The sequence below is a fragment of the Gallus gallus genome, chromosome 11 (genome assembly GCF_016699485.2).
Source record: "Gallus gallus isolate bGalGal1 chromosome 11, bGalGal1.mat.broiler.GRCg7b, whole genome shotgun sequence".
NCBI classification, from domain to species: domain Eukaryota; kingdom Metazoa; phylum Chordata; class Aves; order Galliformes; family Phasianidae; genus Gallus; species Gallus gallus.
The window spans coordinates 8,318,138-8,342,321 of record NC_052542.1 but is presented as its reverse complement, the minus strand read 5'-3'; the positions used below and the strand labels follow the sequence as shown (position 1 = coordinate 8,342,321).

Genomic DNA, 24,184 nt, shown 5'->3' with positions numbered 1-24,184 from the left:
ACCTCTTCTCAAAGCAAACTATCCTGACGTGGTCAGGCAGTTGGACTCTGTCTTTGTAGGTCCCTTCCGACACAACTATTCTATTCTGAAGTCCTTCGTACAGGCACAAATGTCAATATCACTGCTGCACATTTACATTTTTTTCCTGGCATTACTACCTGTCCCTGTAGCTATGCACAAGTATGAACTTCATTGGCATCTCCTGTTTCATTTTCCCTGCAAGTACTTCATGGTAAGATCTGGTATAAAATAAAAGGTAAAAATAAAGGAGGACAGAAAGTCAGGTGTGGAGTCAGAAAAAAAAAAAATGTTAACAAATGCTATTAACAGTGTTTTCTCTAAAATATTTGAAAAGAAGTGACAGATCACTTAAGCCATACTGGCCTTCCTCAATCTCCAAGAAAGCTGAAAGGCAGACAGCCCTCCATTTCATTCACAGATGCAGCTGACTTCCTATTTAAATAATCAAAGCAAGGCCAAAGGGACTCTTGGAAACAACTGCTGGAGGAGATGAAGAAAAGAATAAGATACAAACTCCCTTGTAGATGCTATTATGTGCTATTACACAAATAGCACAACTTAAAACTTCAAGATAACAGCATATTTAATACCAGAAGGGAATGGCAGACTTGCTTAGCATAACTTTGAGATGTTTCATCAAGGCTGTGTACAAACAGGTGTGCAACATTTTTGCTGGCTATAAGATGCTTGTTAAGATTATTTGCTTTTCTGAAAGACTGTTTAAGCTCCTTTTAGTGGCAGAAAGTAGATTAAGAAGGGGGAAGATGTGTGAACATGTATGTTTTTCCAGAGAAGCTTAAATCGAGCCTAGCTGTATCCAGGTAAACATGCTATGTTTCCATAGTCTTGAAAAGAAAGTTGAGTGGTAGGCAGCTAACCGCAGGTGAATGCCTAGGGCTGGTAAGGAAAAATATGAGAATGAATTAGGTACTTGGGAGCAAAGAGGTGGGGTTTATGATTCTGGAGAGAGATGTCTGGCTGTTTGCAAAACAAGATTGAAAAAGTGGATGAATTGAAGTTGCAGCTTGCTTGCTGCAGGTGTTCCTGCTTCTCTTAATAACGTCCTTCACTGGAGGTCAGAGGAGAATGCAAAAAAAAGAAAAAAAAATCAAGTCTCCCTCTGAACTACCCTCTTAACTACTGGCTTACAAATGCGTGTATTCAAACAGAAGTGTATGCACAATGAAATATTTGAATCAGTCCAAAGGTAGATTGGTGCATACTTATAGACAGGGATTGTCTATACAAAGGAAATACTTGGTTTGGTCAGTGGTCAGTCATCTGGCCACAACAGGACGTGGTAATTATCTGACTGTTGAATAGCTGTAGTTACAACAGCACAGTCATGTGTAATTTTTCAGCAAGATACCAGCATACTTGACAAAACTAAAAGGAAGCTATTATGTACAGCGCACAACTGAAAACTGGGAAATATTTCCTCTAAAACAATAAGAAACATCTGATAAAGAATAATGCAGAACTCTTCCAGCACAACTCAAGTTCTCCCCTCAAGACTGCTAATTTATGAGCCATTGAACCAAACGTAATACCTATACTGCACCTATGCAAATCACTAACAATAAGCGACTCTAAGGACCAGTCAGAACAAAGCCCCAAACCCCTATCAAACATTATCTGAGGTATGAAAAATTCAAGGAAAAGTGTAATTTTTTTTTTAAATGGGGATAAATTGGGATTTCTGTAACAACCGACTCATTTTTCCTGCTTTTAGCTAAGGATCTCAAAGAGCACTCCAAGTGTTAATTAAATTACAAAGCATTCTTGAGACAGGTAAATGGTATTATGCCCACTGGGGAACCAGAAGAACATTTATGTTTCATTACTAAAGTCACAGAGTAATTCAGTGGCTACCGATATAACCCAAGAATTATCAGTCACCACTTCTACGCATTGATCTGATGGCCTCAAAGGAGACATAGTTAGACTTTTTTTTTTTTAAGTAAATAATAATAAGATACTTTCCTCTTGTTCTTTTCTGTCTTCCAAAATTAGGAATTTATTCTATTTTTCCGCTTTTTGGAAGGCCTTTCTTTCAGAGCCACACTAGTCTACCCAAGTGTGTTTAAGATCACAATACAGCAATATAGACAGGAACCAAAGCAAGGGCAGGGAATTGTAGTCATCCTGTTTAACAGCTCATGCAGCCACACTAGGACTCTCTTCTCCCTCTTCCTAGCCAATCATACTCTCAGAGACAACACATAAGAGCCTCTATCCCAGCAGAATGAAGATGGAAGGATGTGCAGATGAAATAATCCTTCACTGGCCAGTTCACTGACTTCAAATGCTACTCTACTGAAGAAACAGGCCCAAAACTCCCCCATGGAAGCCAGTGCCTCACGCACTCTGTACAATCTCCCACTGAAAGGAACAATGAAGGAAATAGCTCCGAAAATGCTTCAAACCATGGAAGAGTCTATTCTGCAGTCAACTACATCTATTTGAAGTTGCATGTAAAGAGATGGAGGAGACTAACCATTCTATTCTTATTTAAAAAAAATAATAATAATAAAAATACCTGTACGCCATCCAGCTTGGCTCTCTGGCTAGTACACCTGCAGGATCCAGGGGTAGCAAATCAGTAGGATATAAGGCAGTCTGCACAACAGACAGTCCAGTGACTTACAGGACAACCTAAGGCATCTCTAATTCAAGACTGTTACAACACTTCTAGATCCTTAACGAATTATAGCTCCATTAGTAAAGTCGTTTTGGAGAGTACTTCATCGAAGGTTTTTCTGTTTAATAAATATTTACTACTAAAACTAGGGAAGTATCTTTTTGAACTTGCTTTATACATTTTAAATACAACATTAAGCCAAGATTTCAGGCCTTATTACTCCTTATCCCCCTCATTTCTTGTTATGTCATGAAGAATCAGCTACACAGAAGAGATGAGAATGTCTTTGATTTAAATGACCAAGGCTTAAGATTGTCTTCACCGTGACAGAAAATAAAGCTGCTGCATATATTTCCAGTAGCATTATTGTTATATGGCATGACAATCATCATCTTTTTTTCTTTTCCTAAAAATATGTCTAAGGAACCACATGGTTTATACACTGCATTCAAAATATTTTTCTTCGTTTACATTGATTGCATATTTCAAATCATGTTACAGCTGAATCGCTTAGCCTAAATCAAATAAGGAATCCACATAAATGCATACACACACTTTCCTTGTTTTTAGACATTGCTGATATTGACAAGATTAAAATATTTTTCTCATTCATTATTTATTGTGATACGATGAAACTGTAAGAGTATGTATTTAACAGAACATCACAAGTAGAGTTAAGATGTGGACATGCCATTTCATTTTGATTTTACTGAGACAGTGCTAAGTATGTGACTCCCTGACTACAATAATAACATCGTTAGGTGATAAAGATTTAAGATGCTTTGCAAAGAGGCAGTGTTATCCAAACTCCTCAGCCACGTTGATTAGGAGCAGTATCAAACAGACGAACCCAATATTCATGACTCAAGTCCCTTGTCTTGCAGGGGACTGAGGAATCTGTGCAAGAGCGACAGCAGCAAACTCGCATTGCATCAGGTATGGAAATGGAGTGACCAGAAAGCCATCATACATACACAACTCAACAACACTCCATTTTATGGTGCAAAAAAATGCACCCTTTGGATAATTGTGCCTCTCCTGGTGGAACTGGTAGTACCTGACAACTGGAGTTTGGGGTCAAGCAATGCTATACCTGCTCAAACCTCAAGTACGTGATACTTATATTTGAATTTGGTTTTTGAACACGTATATCTTGGATTGAAAACAACAGACATAGCACTGCACGATCCCAGTTTCCAACTCACAGTTGGGCACCATTCTGCATGCTTCTGTTGGCACCAAATTAAGGAAACGCTGAACGGAGAGCACCACAGCAAAGGCACTGTAACAGAAAGTGGTACTGCTGGGCAGAGCAGCATCGACCTTGCCTCCTGTAGGATGTGGCACTATCTGGGTTAGAATACAGAAAAACATATTTTAGCCTAAATGCTTATTCTTGTGTACTGAATTCTAAATATATCCCCTACGATAGATATAGGAGAATAATCAGAAGGTACTGAAAGCTTAAAATACACCCTTAACAAAACAATGTAATGCACATCTCTTTTTACGTGTCAAACAATTTGCCTAACAAATCATAATAATGCAGAATGATATAAAATTCACCCATCAAGCCCAAATACATGCACAAAGATTACCATGGCAAAGAATTGTGAATTTCATTAAATATGTTAAAGGCAAAAAAAAAAAAAAAAAAAAAAAAAAGCCCCAGCTTTGAAAAATAGTAATCCTGTCTTTCAACAAAAATATTATAGGAAGCTATGAATTTGGTAGATCTGAATAGGATGTTGGTACATGTTTTACTAAGGTAATATAATGGCACACTATTATTAGATCACATTAATCATTACTGTGCCAAAGGCACTGACAGCACCACTGAAAAGGATTGAAAGGGCTGGTAATGGATATAAATTACCCATTGTGTGATAAAAGGATTTTTACTAAGAAGGTAAGAATAAAACAGCAAATTTCTAATATAACTGTTGTGTAAAAACCAAAATAAAAGTAATCCAGTCAGTAATATCCACAAAATCAGAAAGTAAGCACTTCTGAAACAAGATAAAGTCACAATAAAAACTGTATACAATATGAAATTAATTTTGTGGTGCATAATATTACTATCAATTTGAATAGTTTACATGATGACCTCTATGGGGTATGGTCAAGAGAAAGGTAAGCTTTGTTAATCAGAATAGAGTACGAGCTTCTGCATACGCATTTTAGGCTCACGGGTTTGGAATTTTGTCTTTGGGTTTTGTGGTGTTTATTTTGTTTTATTTCTTTAAAAACTATAATGGCTTTGTGACACCTCCCTGAAATTCGAGACACATTGAGAGTTTTGTTTTCTGCACTAACATCACAACAAACAGCACATCTCTCAGATGGTTTTATTTGGATTCCAAACACTGTTGCAAAATGAACCACATCTTTGCTGAGCTATTTAACTGTTTGATTGAAAACATTTGCATTACTAATTGTCCAGTTCTGTGCTTCTCCTTTACTCTTTCAAGCATTTCCTCGTATTAGTAGGGATCAGTGAAGTGAATTGGTCAGACTGAATTCTTATTTACAGATTTAGAAATCCACATATCTTCTCTGAAGCAGATGGAATTGTTCTAGAATCGAGGAACTGTAATTCTGGTTGAGTCAGATGTCTAGAATGAGATCCAGTAGCTCACATTCAATTAGTAAGTTTTAAAAATCATGAGCTGTATTCTTAAATGATATAAATTCCTAAGTACAGACATCAATCCTGAAAACACTTATATCCACGCTTAACTTTACTCACGTGAGTAATTCCATTAGCATCAGTAATTCAATACCTGCTTATGCATTTGCAGTACTGAAGCTTTAGTATGCCTGAATATCCTCTCACTTACATACACTATAAATCAGCACCATTCCTCTGAATCAGTTTCCACTGATTCACATGATATAAAAATGAGTGGACAATCCAGTATAACAGTCGTAATAAAGAAATAACATAAGAATTTGATTTAGAAGCAGAAGCTATCAGAAATTTTGATTTAAGAATCAATTAACGCGTGTGGAATGTAGAATTAATTATTGGTTACTTCCTAGGAAGGTAGGCTTTTCTTTCAAACTCAGGGCCAAATAACCCAGTTCTGATTTCACACCGATTTCCACACCAATCTGGTTTCTCAGACTTTACAGAAGCTCCTCTTCTACTGCACAAGAATAGCTCAGAGGAAAATCATATATATAATGTAGTACACCCCTCCACCCACTCATTTTCATGGGTGTTCTTCTCATGCTAATATACAACAGAATATGGTTCTTAATAATATGCGTGAGATATTCTATTGAACTTCTGGAAAAAAAAACATGAAAAAGTGATAAAATGAATTTAATCACAAGTGTCATGGATGTTTTTATTTAAATCATCAGACTGATGATAAAGTAATAAATGATGATTCACCCCTAATACAATTATTAGATATCAACTGTATAAGATGAATGCTCATGATTTTACCGAGCTGATTTTTTTCTCCAAAAATCTATTTGTAGCTAATGACACCCAAACGAACCACTATAAAGAGTTTTCCTGAAGACAGAAACATAGTATTTTTGAAGATGCACAGAAAAAAACAAAACCACGTGAGAACAGATTTTTAAAACTAATTTAGCTACCTCTTTTTTATGCACTTTTTAATATGGGGAGAAAAAAAAAAGAAAAAGAAACCTAAAAATTCAGATGCATAAGCAGAAGAAAATGTAATGATAACAAGTTTTCTTACCAGTTACTCTTAAACCAACGAATGTGTTCCCTGGCTGAGGAAGTCCTTAAAAGACACAGGATAGGTACTGAAGGTCGCAACTGTAAAAATAAACCATGTTAGAAATTTTATATGTCAAAACTCAACGTCTGATTCAGACTTTTATGCTAAAATATTACAATGCTACCTCAAGCAGACAATCTACAGAGCAGCAGAGAGTACTGAGAATCAGAATATTAATGGGATTAACACCTTTTATTTTTTAAGCCTTCATAATGTAACTTGTTTGGTGGCCATTTCATTTTGGGAACTGAAAAGTTCTTTCAGTTCTGGATTGTTTTGAGAGGGAAAACCTCTCCTCAAGATAATACCGAGGAACAGAATGAAATTCTTCTGATCCTTTCCCCTAGACAGTGCAGCAAAAGAGGACAAAACAGGATAAAACAAAAGTTGCATAGCATACTCCAGAAACCCAGTTATTCTCTTTGACATTGATATTCTAATCTTTCGAAGGGAGTAAAAAGAGAACAGCGACTAACTGTATTTTTACTTTTTTTTTTTAATTCCATTTTATAACAGAAATAAGTCCTTTGTAGATGATCTCATCTAATAAACCCCACTTAAAAGAGATAAGAGCCAGCAGTAAAAGCCAAGCCAGAATACTTCCAAGATATTTGTCAGTAGTGAATTTAGGGCCATTACATTAGTAAGCAAAATAGAAACAAAAACAAAGGGCGTTCTTAGAGCAAAATAAAGTTCACTGGACTGAAGCTATAATCTGAAGAATTTATGACTGAGAATTCTAACTATGTTTGTTCCTATGTGTGTCTAACAAATGAAATTAAAGGTCATTTCCAAAGAATACACTTCGTACATCTACATCATCCAAACTATTTCATACAGCTGTCTCTGGCTCTGAGGCCGGAGTTCAAGCAGTGCGGCCACTGGGTTCACCTCCTGCATACAGCTACTGGGGAGGTGTCGGTCCCACGGCCGAGCCCCCATCGCCGCCTGCAGTCCTCAGCACACACATCTGCATCCTCACCAGCTGTGGGAAGCGATTAAGAGCTCGGCCATTTATTGTGTCTGGTTGAGCTCAGGCTGCACTGACAGCACCACAATGCTAGGCAATGCCATTTGTTGACTTGAAGGACAAACAACAACTCTAAGGGCTCCTATCAATGACCAAAACAATATTACATAGTTCTGCAAATTCAGAGTTCCCTGCTAAGCAAACGCGCACTAGTGCAACACTGATAAAACACGTCCATGCTCCCTTGTCCTGACTACATCGAAAGCAAAACACTTATCCAAAATATCCTACATTGCCCATGCCACCTCCTCCTCTCACTCCTTGGCTTTCCCACCACACCAAGCCTACGCTATTTATTTCCACCTCAGTGGTCTTCCACGATGTTTCCTGATCCCCACTCTTTCCCCCTCACTTTTAGACTGAACCAGCCTTTATCACGCTCTTTGAAATGTTTTCCAAGTGATAATTCTGCCACGTAACTCACATAGGAGAATTACCCCAGTAAAGGCTTCAAGCCCCTCCTTCATAACTCACATTTCCACAGTTAACTGCCAAATATTCAACAGACATCTGGTTTGCCATCACCACTGTTCCTCACGCGTAGGAACACATTTCTTTTTTGCTCTCTCCTCATGCCTGGTTTTCTCTTACAAACCAATTGTCTCTAGTTTTGTAGTTGAATTATAAGCACTGAAAAGCAAAGGCCGGCTTCCCATTACTCATCCAACAGCATTGATCTCAGTGGGCACTGAGCAAATGCAAACCCCAACTACTGGGCACCCCGCTTTTCAGGGGGCTCCCAGCTACATCAGAAGCAAGACAGAGGGCAGCCAAGCCAAGCTTTAGGCACTGGATGGAAGGAACGAAAAGAGCTGGGAAATGGTTAAGAAAACAGCCTGTAATCAGACTCCCTTTTCCCAAATGCAAAATCCTATCTATACGGGATTAGGGTCTCATTTACACAGGCCCATATCTTTTAGGATTCAAATAAGTGAATTTTGGTTACAATATTTGGACACAGAAAAAGCAACTTCCTGGGCTGCTATATATAAACACAGGTCTCATCCAACATCTTTCAATTGCACAGTGTCTAAAAACAGTGACAGCTTGTTTGTCTGGAATTTCTGCTGTTGTTGACGTCTTAAAACCTTCAGATACACCTTTTTAGTGTTTACTTGCAGCTCAGTCAAAGTAAGAAAGCCAAGAAATAGAAACAAAGAAGATAATAAGCTGTTGGGTTTGGAAAAGATGTTATCTCACTAAACAGGTTCTTAGTACTCCTACGCCGACATCGTAAACTACATTTTTGCTATGCTATTACAAGGCTACTTGTGTTTTAAAAAATTCAGATTTTACATACACGCTCATGACTTGCAAAAATCTAAGAATGATTCTCAAGGGGCTTTCACTAAGATGCTTTATAAATTCTGATGACAGACAGAACACAGTAAGGCTTCATCTCTTAAAGTCCTGTACTGATTTGTTTGGAGGCTTCATGTCATTGATCAGCATGTCAATGTCTCCCGCAATCTGCTTTCCAGTTCATGACTGTGAGTGAACCCCTCAGGTTTAAAACCTTAAATGATTTAAGGTCTGTGATACATAACCTTATGAACAAATTGGGAAAATCTGTAGCTTTACACATTAGACTGTAGCAGAAATGATTTAAAGCCTTATAAAAAGATATTTTACTTACCTGTGCTAATATTATTCTAACACATTTGACACTGACTACGTAAAGGAGATATTTTAAAGGTACAGGCTGCAAGCTGCAGGAAAACAAATTAAGATAGTTCCACTTAGGTCAAATTCGGCCAGTTTACTAGTGTCTAATACACTTGGTGGCATTAAACATGGCCTCGTGAGCCCCTGCAGATCAATTTATCACAGTGACACCTCCCATGTTAACATTCCTACTGTCCTCATTCCTGCCCCACCTTTGCCCTAAGAAGGAGCCCTCAGGCCTGCAGAGAGGGTGGCAAAATAGAAGCACTGGCAAGGCACCATCAGGGTAAAAGCACACCGTTTTTGTTCATTCTTAAAGAAACTTATGTAGTTCATTACTTCACATGAAGTACAGACAGGAAAGGGAGAAAGCAGTCTCTCACCCATCACTGAGTGGGGGGACTGGAAGGATTTCTTCATGTTCAGGATGGAAATCTAACACACAGCAAGGGAAAACAGATACCTGAGAGCAGACTTACTGAGAATGATGGGGCACTTCCCTAAACAGTGGGACTGAGAAGGCTTCATCGTGAGGCTCTGACCACCGCATCCCATCTTGGTTATAGTCACAGACCAAACTCCTGCTAATCTCAAAGGGGCACAGCTGGAGCCCTCTGAAAACAAGGCACCCTTTTTGATGGAACACATTGTCATATTTAATTAACTGTTTTAAATCACTATGCCTTAGCTGCTTTGTGAGGGGCTCTTGAGGTGCTGCCACAGAGCTGCCCAGCTGCAGCAGAGCAGAGCACAGGACAGGTCCTGTAAGCAGCCCTGTGGGACGGCCTTCCCCAGACTACATGCAGGGCCTTACGGGTCCTTTTTGTGCCACTGAGGATCTCAGTATTTTCAGCTGTTCCCTAAAAACACAACAGCACTCCCATTCATGGTGCAGCATGATTTCAACCTGTGCCTCTGCAGCCCTCCCAGCCACAACCAGGGCCGGGCTGGGGTTGGGCCTTCCTCGCCTGGTCCTAGCAACCTGCAGCACCCATAGCTGGCTGCTGTACATGCACAGTCAGTAATTTAAGTTCACAAGTTTTGAAAACGAAAATCTCACCCCAGCAGGATTTGCCCACGTCTCCTGGCAAATCTGCAGCGTTTGATCTAACATCCTTTCAGAAAAGCTCCTTTACATCACCAAGATCACCTGACAAACTACCGTTCTCATTTTCCCTCCTGACATAAGCAAGCAAAAGGCAGCAAAGAAAACAGGACAGGGATGCACACGATTTTGACTTCTGGGGAGCCAAGGGGCTTGCAGAAAGATTTTAAATCAAAGAGACGACTCTTTTCAGCTCCTTAGGTTTTTCTACACAGATTTGTGCTTCAAACATCCCGGTTCACACTTCTTTCATGCAACCTCCACCTCGCCTTGCTCTCTGACACTGACAGCACCACCAGGCTGCCCTGCTCAAGCCAGCCTCAGCTGTGCTGATCATACTGACTCCAGCACACCACTGACCCTGCCCTTCATGCTCAGGCTTGATGCAAAGAAGACACCAGCGAGCTTCACGGCCGCGGGACCAGGCCCCAAGCTGCAGGCTGGCACCCAGCGCGACTGCAAACAACATATGCAGTGCTGGTGCCAAGCAGGGTCTCACTCTGAGCTGACACTCGCAGCTGAGTATTTGAAAGGGGTCCCCTAGAGCCACACTATGCCCAGGGCCAGGGTGCTGCCTGCTGCCAGCAGGAACTCTGCACATGGCATGGGGCTGCACCATCCTCCCCCAGTGGGGCATCAGGGAAAAGCCTGTGGGTCTTTACACAGTATTCCTCCCTTGGAAAGGTTTGGTGGAAAATGCCACAGGTAAGGGCAGCCAGCCACTTGGGCACCGCTCGGATGTGTCCAGCTTACTTCCCACCGATGTGAAAGGTGCCTTCCATGGGAGGGTAGCTCTCTACCTGCGCTTTCCTCCTGCGGGCTTCCTGGATACACGGGATGAACAGGCGTCTGTGGCAATCTGATCGGGCGAGTCGTGAGAAAATATTATGAATTTAAAGTAGTACAAAAAAAAGGTTTCCATCACCTCCGTGCCTATACCATGACACATGCATCCTAATATATTACATAATAAAAAAGCCATGATGTTCCCAACCAATCAAATTACGCTACTGTCTCTTTAATAAACAAATCCATGTGCACATTAACAGTGTTGAAAATTCAATTTAAACTCTTTGTCTGTTGCTGCTTACTCTAAAGATGGTCTTTCTTAAACAACAGAGCACCAAGGAGTCGTTAGGGCTCTCTCTTCATTACTTCAAAAAACCAATCATTAGACACCAGAGTATATACGTAATTAGAAAATCACTTCCTTTGCAATCCAAGCTAAGTAGTTTACATACTGTAATTACAGGGACAAAATCAATTTTTAATCATTTCACTGATTGGGCTCATCAGCTCTGTGGGAACATTGTAACCTGCTTGTTGTGCAAAAGCAACATCTGGGCTAAAACAATTACCCTTTGTTTGCTACAATATTCCTTAAATCTTTTTGCTTGCATAAAAAAAAATGAAAACATGAAGACAAGAAATTTCGATGTCTTTTTGTCCTTGATCAACATATATCCTGAAGTACTACTTGCAACGAGAGTTTAACGTCCCTCAGAATTTACAGTTAAACAGTGCACTTCCAAGGAATGTATTTTTTCAGTGAGATAAAAGTATCTGATTGTTTTAAAGAACCATTCAGCTGGCTAATTGTTCCATAGCTAACACATGGTATTCAAATAACCCACACATTACAAAAGCTCATCTGGATAATAATGGGCAACTATTATTGCAATGGTTTACACTTTTCTAATACAAATGAATGGATTTTATCAAAATTTGAAAAAAAAATCTAAGAAGCTGGGTATGTGTGAAAAATAGATGGTATGAATTGGCAAGGCAAGGCTAAGCATTTTGTTCTCTTAATAGGAAATGACCTCATTTACACTGGAGTAATAATTAGTACTGCTTCACTGACAGTTAAGAAAAAAAGTTTCACAGTATAATAAGGCAGCATCTCCTTTGTTAAGATCTACATTGATTATTAACCCTTGCCATGAAAACCCAAATTTAACTCTGCATTGTGTGTCCTAATGCTATGGCAACCCCACCCCTAACACTAACAAAGGCTCCCAACTGCACCCACCAACGTACAGCAGTGGTTGGCATCAGAGCAGGCAGGATGGGGTGGCAAGGCTTGGTAGGTGAAGATATCAGCGTCCAAAGTGTTTTCAGGTTGGTGGCTGGGCATGGCAGCTGGGGACTGGGGTTCCTCTGCCAGGCTGCAGAGAAGCTGTGGTGCTGGCAAACAGAGCTGGGAGCCCTGCAGCTACCCAAGGACCGGGCATGCTACCAGCAGCCCGAGATCCCTCGCATGTCCCTGTCAAAGGCACCCCTCCTCCTGAATAATTTACACAACATCTAGGTGAAAATATTTTGTATTTTATTCAGCAGTCGCATTTTATATACATACACACACACACGCACATATATATATGTGAGGCCCTCATTAAAACCAATATGTGTGTCATATTGTCAGGCAAATATGTGTTAAAATGTCACTTTGAATATGAAATAAAACATTTTAGGAGCTTAAGTCATTAAAGAAAAATATAAACAAAAGGAAAAAAAATTCTGTGCATAAGCATGGAAAGAGCTGGGCAGGAAAGATTTTCCAGTCCTAAAAAAGTTGTTGAGATTTCTTTCCCCACCCCTTCCATTTCAGAAAACTCACAATCTTTTGAGGGCTTCCACGAAAACTCAAGTTGAATCAAAGAGCAGGAATCCCTCCTCCATTCTCCTTCTTCATCCCCACCTGCCAGTCCCCTGGAACAGCCAAGTGCAAAGTGGAGCACAGCCAACGTCACCAGCATCCACAGCTCATCATCGTGGGGCTGCTCCCCTGGGTAACACTGCACAGCATTCACTGTCCAGAATGAGTTTTTATGCAAAGACATGTTCTGAAAGGCCAACCAGGCTTTAGGCTCCAACTCCCACCAGCCAAGCACCTGAACTAGCAGCCCCACAAATATCCCACATCCTTCACCTTTCCCCATATTTGTTATGGAATTCAACCCTAATCTTCATTGTTGACCTTAAAATAGTCAAAATTGGCACGCTGTAATGCAGCTGGGCAATGCAGGAAGCCCATCCTTCATCTTCTCCTCACTCCTGCCCTGAAATGGAGGACAAAGCCCATCAGCCAAGTCGAGGGGCACTGGGAGCAGCCTCCCCCCAGAATCAGTCACTCTCCTGAAGTCAGCATCCGCTGGATCCTGATCACACATCATTTCAATAGCACGTTGCTTCAAGAGGGATGGCGTCAACTTACTATGGAAACGGAAATGGACAAGATGCAACCTTTGCACTAATGTCTACACACAGATCCAGGATTAGGCAAGCATACAGGAGCAGCCCACACTCAACACCATTTAAAATAACCCGTGAACCAAGTTTTCAGTCATACGATATAGAACAGTTACTACGAAAATTCCAAAAATAAGCAACCTGAGAGTCTTCTGAAGGACTATTTCAACTCATTTCAACTTTCGGGCTTGTAGGCCTTGTAAGGGCAATCAGCAGCAAAAGTTACAGGGTCTGCAGGACTGAGCCCATTGTCAAGCAGTTGCTTGGAAGATTCAAATATTTTTTTCTTCACTGGTGTGCACTTAATGATAGGGTTGCCTGAAAGACGTTGGTATGGAAAAGTATAGGGAAAAAGCAAATCTCAAATTCTCATCCAAGGGCAGCTGGTAACAGGTATTTGCCAAATAATAAAAGACAGCTTTATGATGTATCTAGCTCCATAGGAGCACCTCAAATTATAACCATAATTGAAGTTAACAATAAGAAAAAATACGCATGGTCAAGGACTAAGGGTGTCCTGTCAGATCCTTGTTGTCATCAAGAACAACAATCCATTGATACGCAACTGAGCTCTGCTTCTACTGAAACAATCATCAATTCACAGTTTTAAAAGAGAATAAAATATACTTATGAAACGATAGCTTGGGAAATGCATTTTTCATTTCTAACTATCTTGTTAGTGCATCAAATTACAAAACACCATCTGAGGCAGTTTTCACCACATCACATAAGAGGACATTTCATAAGTGATACTGCTCTCATCACAGCCTAGCAGAGAAAGAAAGAGGGAGTTTGTTTATAGATTCTTTCTTGTTTGTTTTACATTTTCTGTGTTAAAAAAAAAAATCCAATAACCCACAAAAAGATGTAGGTCAAATGTTCTCATCTCAAATCTTCCTTGGTAAGTAGCGATTTAAGAAGTCTATACAAAAACTGTGTTATTCCCTTTCAGCTCATAGGGAAAAATGTTTCAGAAATAGCACATAAAAAAAATATTCAATGTCACTAAAACCAGAATAGAAAATGTTTTATAGATTAACAAACATTGTAATGAATTTGCACAACCTTAACTGACTGTATACATAGCATAATGAAATGGTCTACATCCTTTCAAAGAAAAATTAGGTATTCCAGCACATAGCTTTAGAAAAGCATTGTTCAGAAAAACCTGCATTTTTTCCCAGCTACCATGTAATTTGTGAGATGCATTTTTAAATGATCTGCAACTGCAGCAGGCTTCATCAGTCAGATGATACAGATAGATAATTCACCAAACTGTCACATGATCTTCCATCAGTCTAAAAGATGTGAATATATTGCCACAAGCTTTGGGAATAATGGGTGCACCTGTTTACAGTGTCACCTCTGTTTGCTAATTGTCTCCTTGAGCTACATTTTACTTCTAATGCATTTATTTTTGACAGGCAGTGTCTATTTAGAAATCACATTACTTCAAGTGCAATTGTTCTTTTGTCTATCAAGTAAATGAAGTGTTGTTATACAGATTTCAGGTTCTGATTAGTGAAGTATCAGCACACCACAAAGGTCAATCAGTTATTTACCTGAAGTAATAGAAGTATGACAGGCCTCCTGGATATCCTCTAGATCATGGTATAGCTCACATTAGTATTAACATTACGTATACACCAAAATATATGTGCACGCACCTTTGTTTGCAAGTACATATTAAGTAAGCACATTAAGTGTTCTAAAGCCTACGGTATGGTATATACAGAGTAAGTTAAGAAAAAAAGCACTGAAATGGAAACGTCAGTACAGACCCAGTTCCTCTGCCCAAGTATTGTGAGGTTATGGTGAAGACCAAGGAATCAGCCCTGTCAACGTTTTGCAATGCTATGTGTGTCACGCTAACAGAACAGACGTTTTAGAAACAGGGGCTTTTTTATTGTGCTTCCTTCTTTTAATAGAACAGGGAAACAAAATTTAGTTAAGGTTATTTGCATTAGCTTCAACTAATAGGATGCCATAAAAAATTAAGATGAGCCACTTGAGGTCTAAGAAAGACCACAGGGGATTTTTATTCACACCCATACCCTCATGTCTGTGATGTTTCCAACATTCAGTTAAATAACATCTCAATAGGTACAAAACCATGTCTTTATATAGAACTATACTATCAAACAAGAAATTTTGAAAACCTAAATCAGCACATTGATCACACAGCCACTTCACTGCATATATATTGATCCTGTGCAAAAAAAAAAAAAAAAAGAAAGAAAGAAAAAAAGAAAAAAGCATTTCAACTTTTCATTGCTGATGTGGAAAACAGCACTACTGGAGTAGCAGCAGTGGTTTGCCAAAGCCTCTTCCTGCCTGATGTACCTCTGCCCAGGTTCCACCTCCCCACGCTCATGTGAGGACAAGCGGAAGAGAGGCGTACAGGAGCAATGCTGATTCCTCAAAACAAAGGCAAGGTCCACAGCTAGCACCTACCCATCCTCACCCACGTCCAGACTGGTCTCTATACATGCAGAGCCACCTCTGGGGCTTAAAAGGGAATTCCAGCTGCCACCACCACTCCTCTACTACTCGTAGTTTGCCAAAAGAAACAGACAAAAAGCCATGCTTGCCTTAAGTCACATTCTAAATTGGCTCCCAGGAGCATTTCCCTGCCTTGTTCACTAAAGCACAGTGTATGTTTTCTCAGTGTTTAGCATATGCTAGGTAACCTGAGCAGGACTCGTATTGTTCCAGTAGTTGTTTTTCTAAAGTATGTTCCCATCAGGACTATAATTACATGCAAAATACTAGAGTCAGAGTCATTCATGGAGTCACTTAAATTTTTCTCTTAACAGCTTCTAGCAAGATTACAGCACATCTTGAAGCAGAACTGGGAAGAAATCTTAAATCTTGGTCACAGATACGAACTGCTGTGAAAGTTCAGATGACTCTGAGTTAGTTTATGTCTTCCAAGACCCAAAATACTACAGAAGAATCTTTCCTGATGTATTTTGAAGAGCATTTTTCAAGTATTTCCGCAAACGTAAGCACATCTTAGATAGAGTTAATCATTCACAAGCGTCTTACATACTTGCATTTATGACTAAAGCTTCTGGAAACCTGAGTCTGAAGTTTTCAAGCATTATTTCCCCTGCAACTTCTGAAGTTAAAAATCACAACTGCCACTCGCTTTGCAGCAATAGGACTGAGCCCGATGCTGGTCTAAGAGACAATGGACACGGAACTGTTACTTGCTCACAAGCCCAAGACTTCTCCTTAAGGAGATCCATCTCCTACCATAGCGTGAAACTGCACACTCTCCCCAGAAATGACTTATTTTCTGCAGTTATTTAATAGTTTTACCTACCCCAAGAATTATTGCTGTATTCTTTCACACAACAACCAGCAATCTTTGGAATGACTCCATGTACAGAGAAGTGGATACTCTCCAGAAACAGAGCTGCTTGCCTAAGACCAAATCCTGCAAAATGCTCTTTTTGCACAGCCTCCTTGAAGTCAATGAGGTTTCTTGAATGAGCCCTTCACAAGAGTAAAAGGATCACGTCCTTAAACACCAGAAAGTACAGACAACTACGTTAGCCTAAAGCATCCAACAGGAGGAGGTGTCCACAGTGGTGTGAAGTACAGTCACCCGCCACACGTGGTTAATGGGACGTGACAGGCCAAATTCAGATCAAACACAAACAGGGACACCTCCCTGCCTGGAACAAAACCTGTTGAAGAGGTCTCAGCTGTGCATCACGTATGGTATGAGGTGGCAGCAATGCAATTAAGCATTATCACCAATGAATTACCAAAGCTTGCCAGCATGACCATCACCAAAACAACACACACACCCCAGAGATATGAGTATAACCTCCACCTTCCAATGGCCACGACTAGAGCATCAGTGACCTCCCAGCCCTGGAGCCTGCAAAGCCCTGGGAGACCAGCAGAGATGCAGCACCTCAACTTCTGGACCTCTGAACAACCAACAGTGGAAATATTTAATGCTGTTTCAGTCACCGCATTTCTCTTCTATTTTAATATGTATTTTAATATTGGAGTGAAGGGGGTGCGAGTGCAGCTCATCCAAGCAGAACTAATCCTCCCGTGAGGACAGGCGAGTCCCCCAGCTCTCACAGCAGAGCCGCGAGGCGCCCTGCTTAGCCGGGGAGACGCACGGGTTGTTGATCCTTGTCTTACAACACTACACTTCAGCTGGGGCTGACCCCCACTCCCCCACCGCCAGGGATGTGCGGAGCGGCCGCGGAGCGTGGGGAGGACGTGCACCCACTGAGCTACAGGGAAGCACGTGGGTGGCAGCAATTTAAAAAGCAGCTGTGTGTATGTTTTTCCCGGTTAGACTGTGAAATCACAAATGGTGGAATCAGCACCGTAAGCTTCAAACCACACTAACCCACTTGGCTGCGTTTTGTTGTTAACTTTGTGTCTCCGTTCCTCCTTATTTTCTAACACAGAATTATTCCTCTGCTGCAGCTACCTCTTTCATTAAAAAAAAAAAAAAAAAAATAGAATTGAGCTAAATATTTCTAATGTAGTGATAAAATAATGACGAATGAGAAAGTATTATAAAACAGGACGTTTGTGGCCAGAGCCTTCGGAACATTCATATTGTTACATATATTTTCTCTAAGTAATCAGGAATGTATTGGTATTTTGAAATTATGTATCCCTAATAACACAAAAGTACTTAAGAACAGAAATAGACAGTAATGGAAAATGCAGTCAACTGTTGACAACATATAGAATTTCAGAAAATAATTTACAGAGAACAGCACAGCAGATGAGTCAAAATTTTCTCAAAAATATTTCTTGCCTCCGATAGTCCAATGTAATTCATTTTCTATCTCTGTTCATTAATCATTGTTAAAATTAGTGATCCATTTCTTCCACTCTGCCATCTGCACTCAGCTTCGTAACAAACATGACACCTTCCTGCATAATAAAACCTGACAACTACGAGGATGCATTTCCAAATAGCTTTCTGCATATTTGCACCTCTATAACTGATTCCGTTGTCAGACAAAAGTGGATTATTTAACCAGAGTTCTTTCTTTATCAATTCAGTACACAGACGTGTGCTTGTGAGGGAGTGCATGTGTGTGTGTGTGCGCATGTGTGTGTATAAAATGATCAAGTAAAAATCAGTTCATTTGAATTAAAAATGAAATGTACCGATATCCCTGAATTCTCACAGCAGCTAAACGTAATCATATATATGTTCATTTTAACCTTCTATGGTGAAGCTTAAGGATGTACTGTTTGGATTGGTTTCATCTCGTAAAGTTTGCATACACAAGAATTATCCTGACACTCCAATTTCCTCAAAAGAAAAAAAAAAAGATCATATCCAGCTCTGTTGTTTCTCAGCCTTTGATCACTGACAATTTCAAATAAATATTTTTAAGGTAAGACGAAATATCCAAGCAAGGAGAAGATATAAAAAAAGTGCACAGATAAATAATTAAAATTCAGGATGTTGTTTCCATCCTGCTCGGGCTAGCCTTCTAATCTCCTGGTGGCAGACGGGGACGGAGAACAGGGTGAGGTTCTTGGTCTCTTTCCATTCCATCAACAGACTTGGAAAGCTGTGGCAGCAGCGCGTCTGAGTGGTCCCTTCATAAATGCTAATTACACTTAGATCCCACTGATTAACAGAAGCTGCAGTTCTCAGCACACTGAAAATCAGGCTAATGGTGGGATCATTAGGCCATGGGCATGCAAGTCAACGGGAACCTCTCCACCAACCATAAGGAATTTACTGCCGTGCTTACAACTCTACTCGCAGGGAGCAAAGCCGGTGAGTTTTGGAAGCCTCACTCCCCTTCTGTTCAAATGCAGCAAGCACAGAGACCTCACAAGGAGCACTAACAAACACAGAGTGCACACCAGAACCCTGTGGAGGCTAAAGCTGGTTACCAAAGCCCATGGAAACCCTTTCAGACTAGCCTGAGAAGCACACTGGAGAACTAGAGAAGAACAAATTTTTCCAGCAGGTAAGAATGACGTTCCATAGTAACTTTAAATAATTGTGCCTACAACAAGTTCTGCAGGCGCCTTACAACAGCAGGCAGAATGAAGTTCCCAAGATGGGAACTTCTGTTACTTTTTCGGTCAGCTCCCTCAACCATAAACTCATACCCACATATACATCCATGCCCACATACACACTCCAATCCAGGAGAGCCTGTAGCCCTGGACCAGCCCTGTGGGGAGAGAGGCACCCACTCCACACATCTGGTGGTTGCTAGGAATGAGGACAGAGAGGTTCTTGGGCAGAGCACCCAGGGCTGACTGCATGCACCCTGGTAGACAGTGATAAAGTCAAGAGACCAATAAACCTGGGGAAATCCAGAACTGAGACACGTTCCCATTATTAAATGGCGATACTCTCACGTGCTTTATGAACTGATGAAAAAACCTAGATGGTTTCCAGTAGCACCACAGATCACGACACATTTTTTCTCCATCTCAGGTGACCGGTTGGAGATTAGGAAAAAGTTTTCAGAAAGAGTGGCTGGGCCTTGGAGCAGGCTGCCCAGGGAGGCAGAGGAGTCGCTGTCCCTAGAGGCATTCACGGAAAAGATAGATGGAGTATTTAGGGTTTTGTGGGCAATACTGTTGGTAGGTGGATGGTTGGACTAGACGGTCTTATAGGTTTTTTTCCCCAACCTTAATGATTCTATAAGGAAATGGTATTGGTACCACCTGGTTAACAAACAGATCTCTCAGCATCCCGATTTCCATCTGAGCACCACCATTATTATCATTCCTCCGTTAAATCTGTGACAGAAACTGTTAGTGGAGAAAATATTGTCCATTGCTAACTTCTTAAAGAGCAATTAAGCTTACACAGCATACACATAATTATGAAACATATCTTGCAACGATTATTAATAGATAAAACATGAGAAGGAACTGTAGTCCAAGCCTACCAGGCCAAATTCAAAATTCAGGTACCTCCTTCAGTCTATGCCACGAGAAGCAGCAGAACGTTTTAAGGATCAACGATCCACTCCTGCCTTCAGAGCTATGCCTGCCACTTCCACATGCAAAACATGCAGCGTTAGATCCAAAGTTTCTGCAAGAATGATTTCAGAAAGTTAAATCATTCTTATCCTAAAGGAAGTTAGGAGAAAAGAAAAAAGAAGAAATCGATCTATTTTTGATACAACAGTGTCTAATACCAACAGCAAACGTATGTCACTCTTTGGAAGGAAATCTGCATCTGACATGAAAGTGTCTGTTCAAAATTTAAGCCAGATGTGATACAGAACAGCTGAAATCTAAAGTTGGAAAAAAACAAGATTTATAAGAGATAGCAACTGACTCCTCCTGCACGCTACCGGAAGGGTAAAAAGAGCCCTCTTTAAAGCGTATGAATTTTATTTTGAGGATTGGGGTTTGCTGCTTTGGGTTTTTGTTTTTATTATTTCCTTTCGGATTGGAAACGGAATGTCTAGCCTACTTATGAATTTTATGTATTTTCTTTTACAGCTCTCAGTAAGCATTTGAGAACAACTACCAACTATTCCTTTTATTCTTCACTTGGAAGAAAAAAAATCAAACGGGCATTGTCTCTATAGCTGCCTCTTTTGCCTTTTAGTTTCCTTTTTTCTTCACATGTCTGCATACTGACACATTCAATTTCAGGTTATCAGCACATCTGAATTACAGAATACTGATGGGGATAGAGGGCAGGCCTCTCTGGACTGATTAGCATCATTTAAGAAAGCATTCACTTGCTTGCTTCATTGGCTGCAGGGATTCCATGATGGGTGGCCTTTTAGCATTAGAAGTCAATATGGAGCAATCTCATTTGAATTAAATATGGACAAAAGAAAAGATTTGATTGTGGTTATTCATAGCTAACCTTTTAATTTTGCAAAGCTCTGAAATTTGGGGGTTTGTAAGCCATAAAACTTAAATATACTTAGTTCTTCATTTCTTTTCAACTCATTTCTCTTCTCCTCCTCCAGTTTTTATGTACTTTTTAATTTGTGCAAAACTTAAACCAGAAGCTTATTTCAAAAGAAACGTCTGGATGAATATTCAGGAAAACCTTTTAACCTAGTTAAACCTACACTGACTATAAAAGGAGGAATGCCTGATTCTAATCCATAAATGTATGTAAATCCACACTGAAAAACATATTTGTCTCTATCAGACTCATACTTGTTTCCGAATGGACCATAAATGCAGCCAAGTATTTCATTAACACAAATAATTATGTATGGCTAGTCATATTAAGACCTTTGTTAACAAAAGTCTATCTCCACAGAAAGACTGCAATGATTTAAAGAACAGCAACAAAATCTGATCATTAAAAAAAAAAACAGATTTCAATTTTCATATTAAAGTAAAAATTATTATATGATCCAAAACATAAAATACCAGTGACAAGTTCACACCAACTGGTGAAATCACAGAAATGTGCCACATCAGGCTGCAGAGAAGAGCTGAGAGAAAATAAGTAAATCTTAAGTTTTCCAAGAGATTAAAAGAAGTTAAGTATAAAATTTGACTTCCAAGTAGATGAAAGCACTAAAAGTGTAGCCAGCCTCCCTGAATATCTGATCCCTCTGCTCTTGAAGACGGTGGGAGTGTTGCCATTAACTTCAATGGAAGCAAAATCAGACATTGAGAAATGAAGTGGAAATGGCTTTTGCTGAGCTGGGCTGCCTGCCACGGTGTGGGATAAGCTCAGCCTATGAGGAACACAGGATAAATATCACACTACTTCGAGCACATGACTTGTCCCTTTGCCACCTATCCCAACAGACTAGGCTTAAATTTGAAATATATAGTTAACTGCAGTCCAGACAATTTCATTGATATCCTGATGAAGGAGAAAAGTATTAAAAGTCCCTCAGAGGATGTCTCAGAGAACAAGATTCCAACAAATCATTCCTGCATTGCAGACACCGTTGAAACTGAAATCAAGATCTGTTTAAGGCATTTTCATGGATCGTGTTAAAGATTAAATCAGCCCCATAAAAAGCAGCAGCAAAACACTACCTGCACTTCTATCTTTTAGCTGTTTTATGGAAGTTAAGCCCGGAACCATTGAAAGTAGTCACAAAATTGGTCCTGTATTCCTGAAGATTTCACTTCATTCCTGCTGTTGTAATTTAAAGAGCACCTAGATGAAAGAGAACGGAAGGTAGGGAGCAGATTTCCTGCAGAAGCACATGCCTTCAACTTTTTCAAATTCTATGATCTCACTGTAGCATTCAAGAGTTATAAAAGTCCAAAGTTTCCCTCCTGTCCTTAATTTATTACTTTCCCCCAAATTCTGATTTTCGGTTTCTTCCCAGGCAGCACACCAGACCTCTGCGCTCTCATGCAGCATGACATCAGCAGCATCCTTCACGTGCATTACGTCCATTTTCAAACGGAATAAGTCTAAATAAAGAAACAAAAGCGCTGGGGAGTACTTTCACTGCAGCATAAGCATTCTAAAAAGGCCCTACGCAAATGTTTCCAATAAGCTTTATACTGCAACCCAACGTGCAACTTCTAAACTGCACCACCACACGTAAGAAATTAGAAATGTTGAGGGCTATTGAACATTGAATTTTCACAGTGCATCTTCACAACGTTATCTAGCACAGATGTTTCTCTAATTGTGATCCACTGGAAAAACTCAAAGTGTTCAATGGCCCTCACACTTCCACCTGCAGAGCAGTACTGGTCTAGTACAGCAGCACGGAGCTGTATCACACAAGCAGCAGCAACAGAGGCTGGATCAGACTTTGTAAGGTTTCCTCAAACAGTGTTATTCTGCTTTGTTTGTGAAGGGGTGTCATGATTTTGTTGTGTTTTTTTTTCTTCTTTTCGTTTACAAAAAGACCCACATATTAAAAAGGGGTGAAATAGATTTTACATGCCTGGCTTTGAACCTGGGAATCTCCCACAGTGCAACTAATTGCATTGCCAACAAGACACAGGAGTACACCCACAAGCAGCATAAAATGTAACTGTGAGGGGTGTGATGGTAAGTCTTTATAAATAATACATTCATCCCAAGGTGCACTTGTGTCTATGTTGTTAATGTAGGTATTTTTCATTAGTAGCTGTAAAGCTATCTGGGCAGGTGAACATCAATATGCCTCTAAAGACAATAAAAAGGAGGAAACGAGGACAGGACTTGCTTCTTAAGCAGAACAGTTAGGTATACTCAGTTCAAGCAAGGGCCAAAGAAAGTGGAGATCGTTACAATGACCCTAGATCTCTTCTTCACACACATGGACTCAGAAATCCCCAGGAAAGCGTCACCCTTTTCTGACTTTCAACAACAGCAGCAGCACATCCCAGAATGCATAGACAGGCAGCACTTCCCTGCCTGGGGAAAGGCGTGAGGAGAGAGCAGGTAGCCCAAGCGCACGTTTGAAGAGCACTGAGTCAGGACTAAGGGCTTCCCCATCACCCCGCTGCCAAGGCACAAACAAGCAGGTGGACCGGGCACTTAACATCCCCTGCAAATCCCCTAAAAAGAAAGATTAGAGAGAACTTTTGCGTCTGAGAAAAAAAAAAAAAAAAAAAAGAGGAAATTGATCAGAGGAAAGATCTAAAGAACATAAGGATAACACTATTTTTGATATTAAAAACATCATTTAGTATGGCTATCAGCACACGCTGGACTGCGGCAGTCCGTATGCACTAAGTGGTAGGTTGCTGTTGTCGCAAAACACTAATCCGTAACATGGACTCATATTTTGAGC

At 40.2% G+C, this 24,184-nt stretch overlaps 1 protein-coding gene and 1 long non-coding RNA gene across 7 annotated transcripts in view; one reads left to right on the top strand and one right to left on the bottom strand.

Moving 5' to 3' along the window:
* The window catches only part of ZNF536 (zinc finger protein 536), a 326,681-nt gene that overhangs the window by 267,923 nt on the left and 34,574 nt on the right, over window positions 1-24,184 (bottom strand). For all 6 annotated transcript variants that reach the window (XM_004944212.5, XM_040645957.2, XM_004944211.5 and 3 more), the window contains exon 2: window positions 6,382-6,461. The gene's annotated coding sequence lies outside the window, so the exon portion shown is untranslated. The remainder of the gene's footprint in view (window positions 1-6,381; window positions 6,462-24,184) is intronic.
* On the top strand, window positions 12,043-14,115 carry LOC121106566. Its single transcript, XR_005839102.1, has 2 exons — window positions 12,043-12,344; window positions 12,835-14,115. It is a non-coding gene; the product is annotated as an uncharacterized LOC121106566 (long non-coding RNA).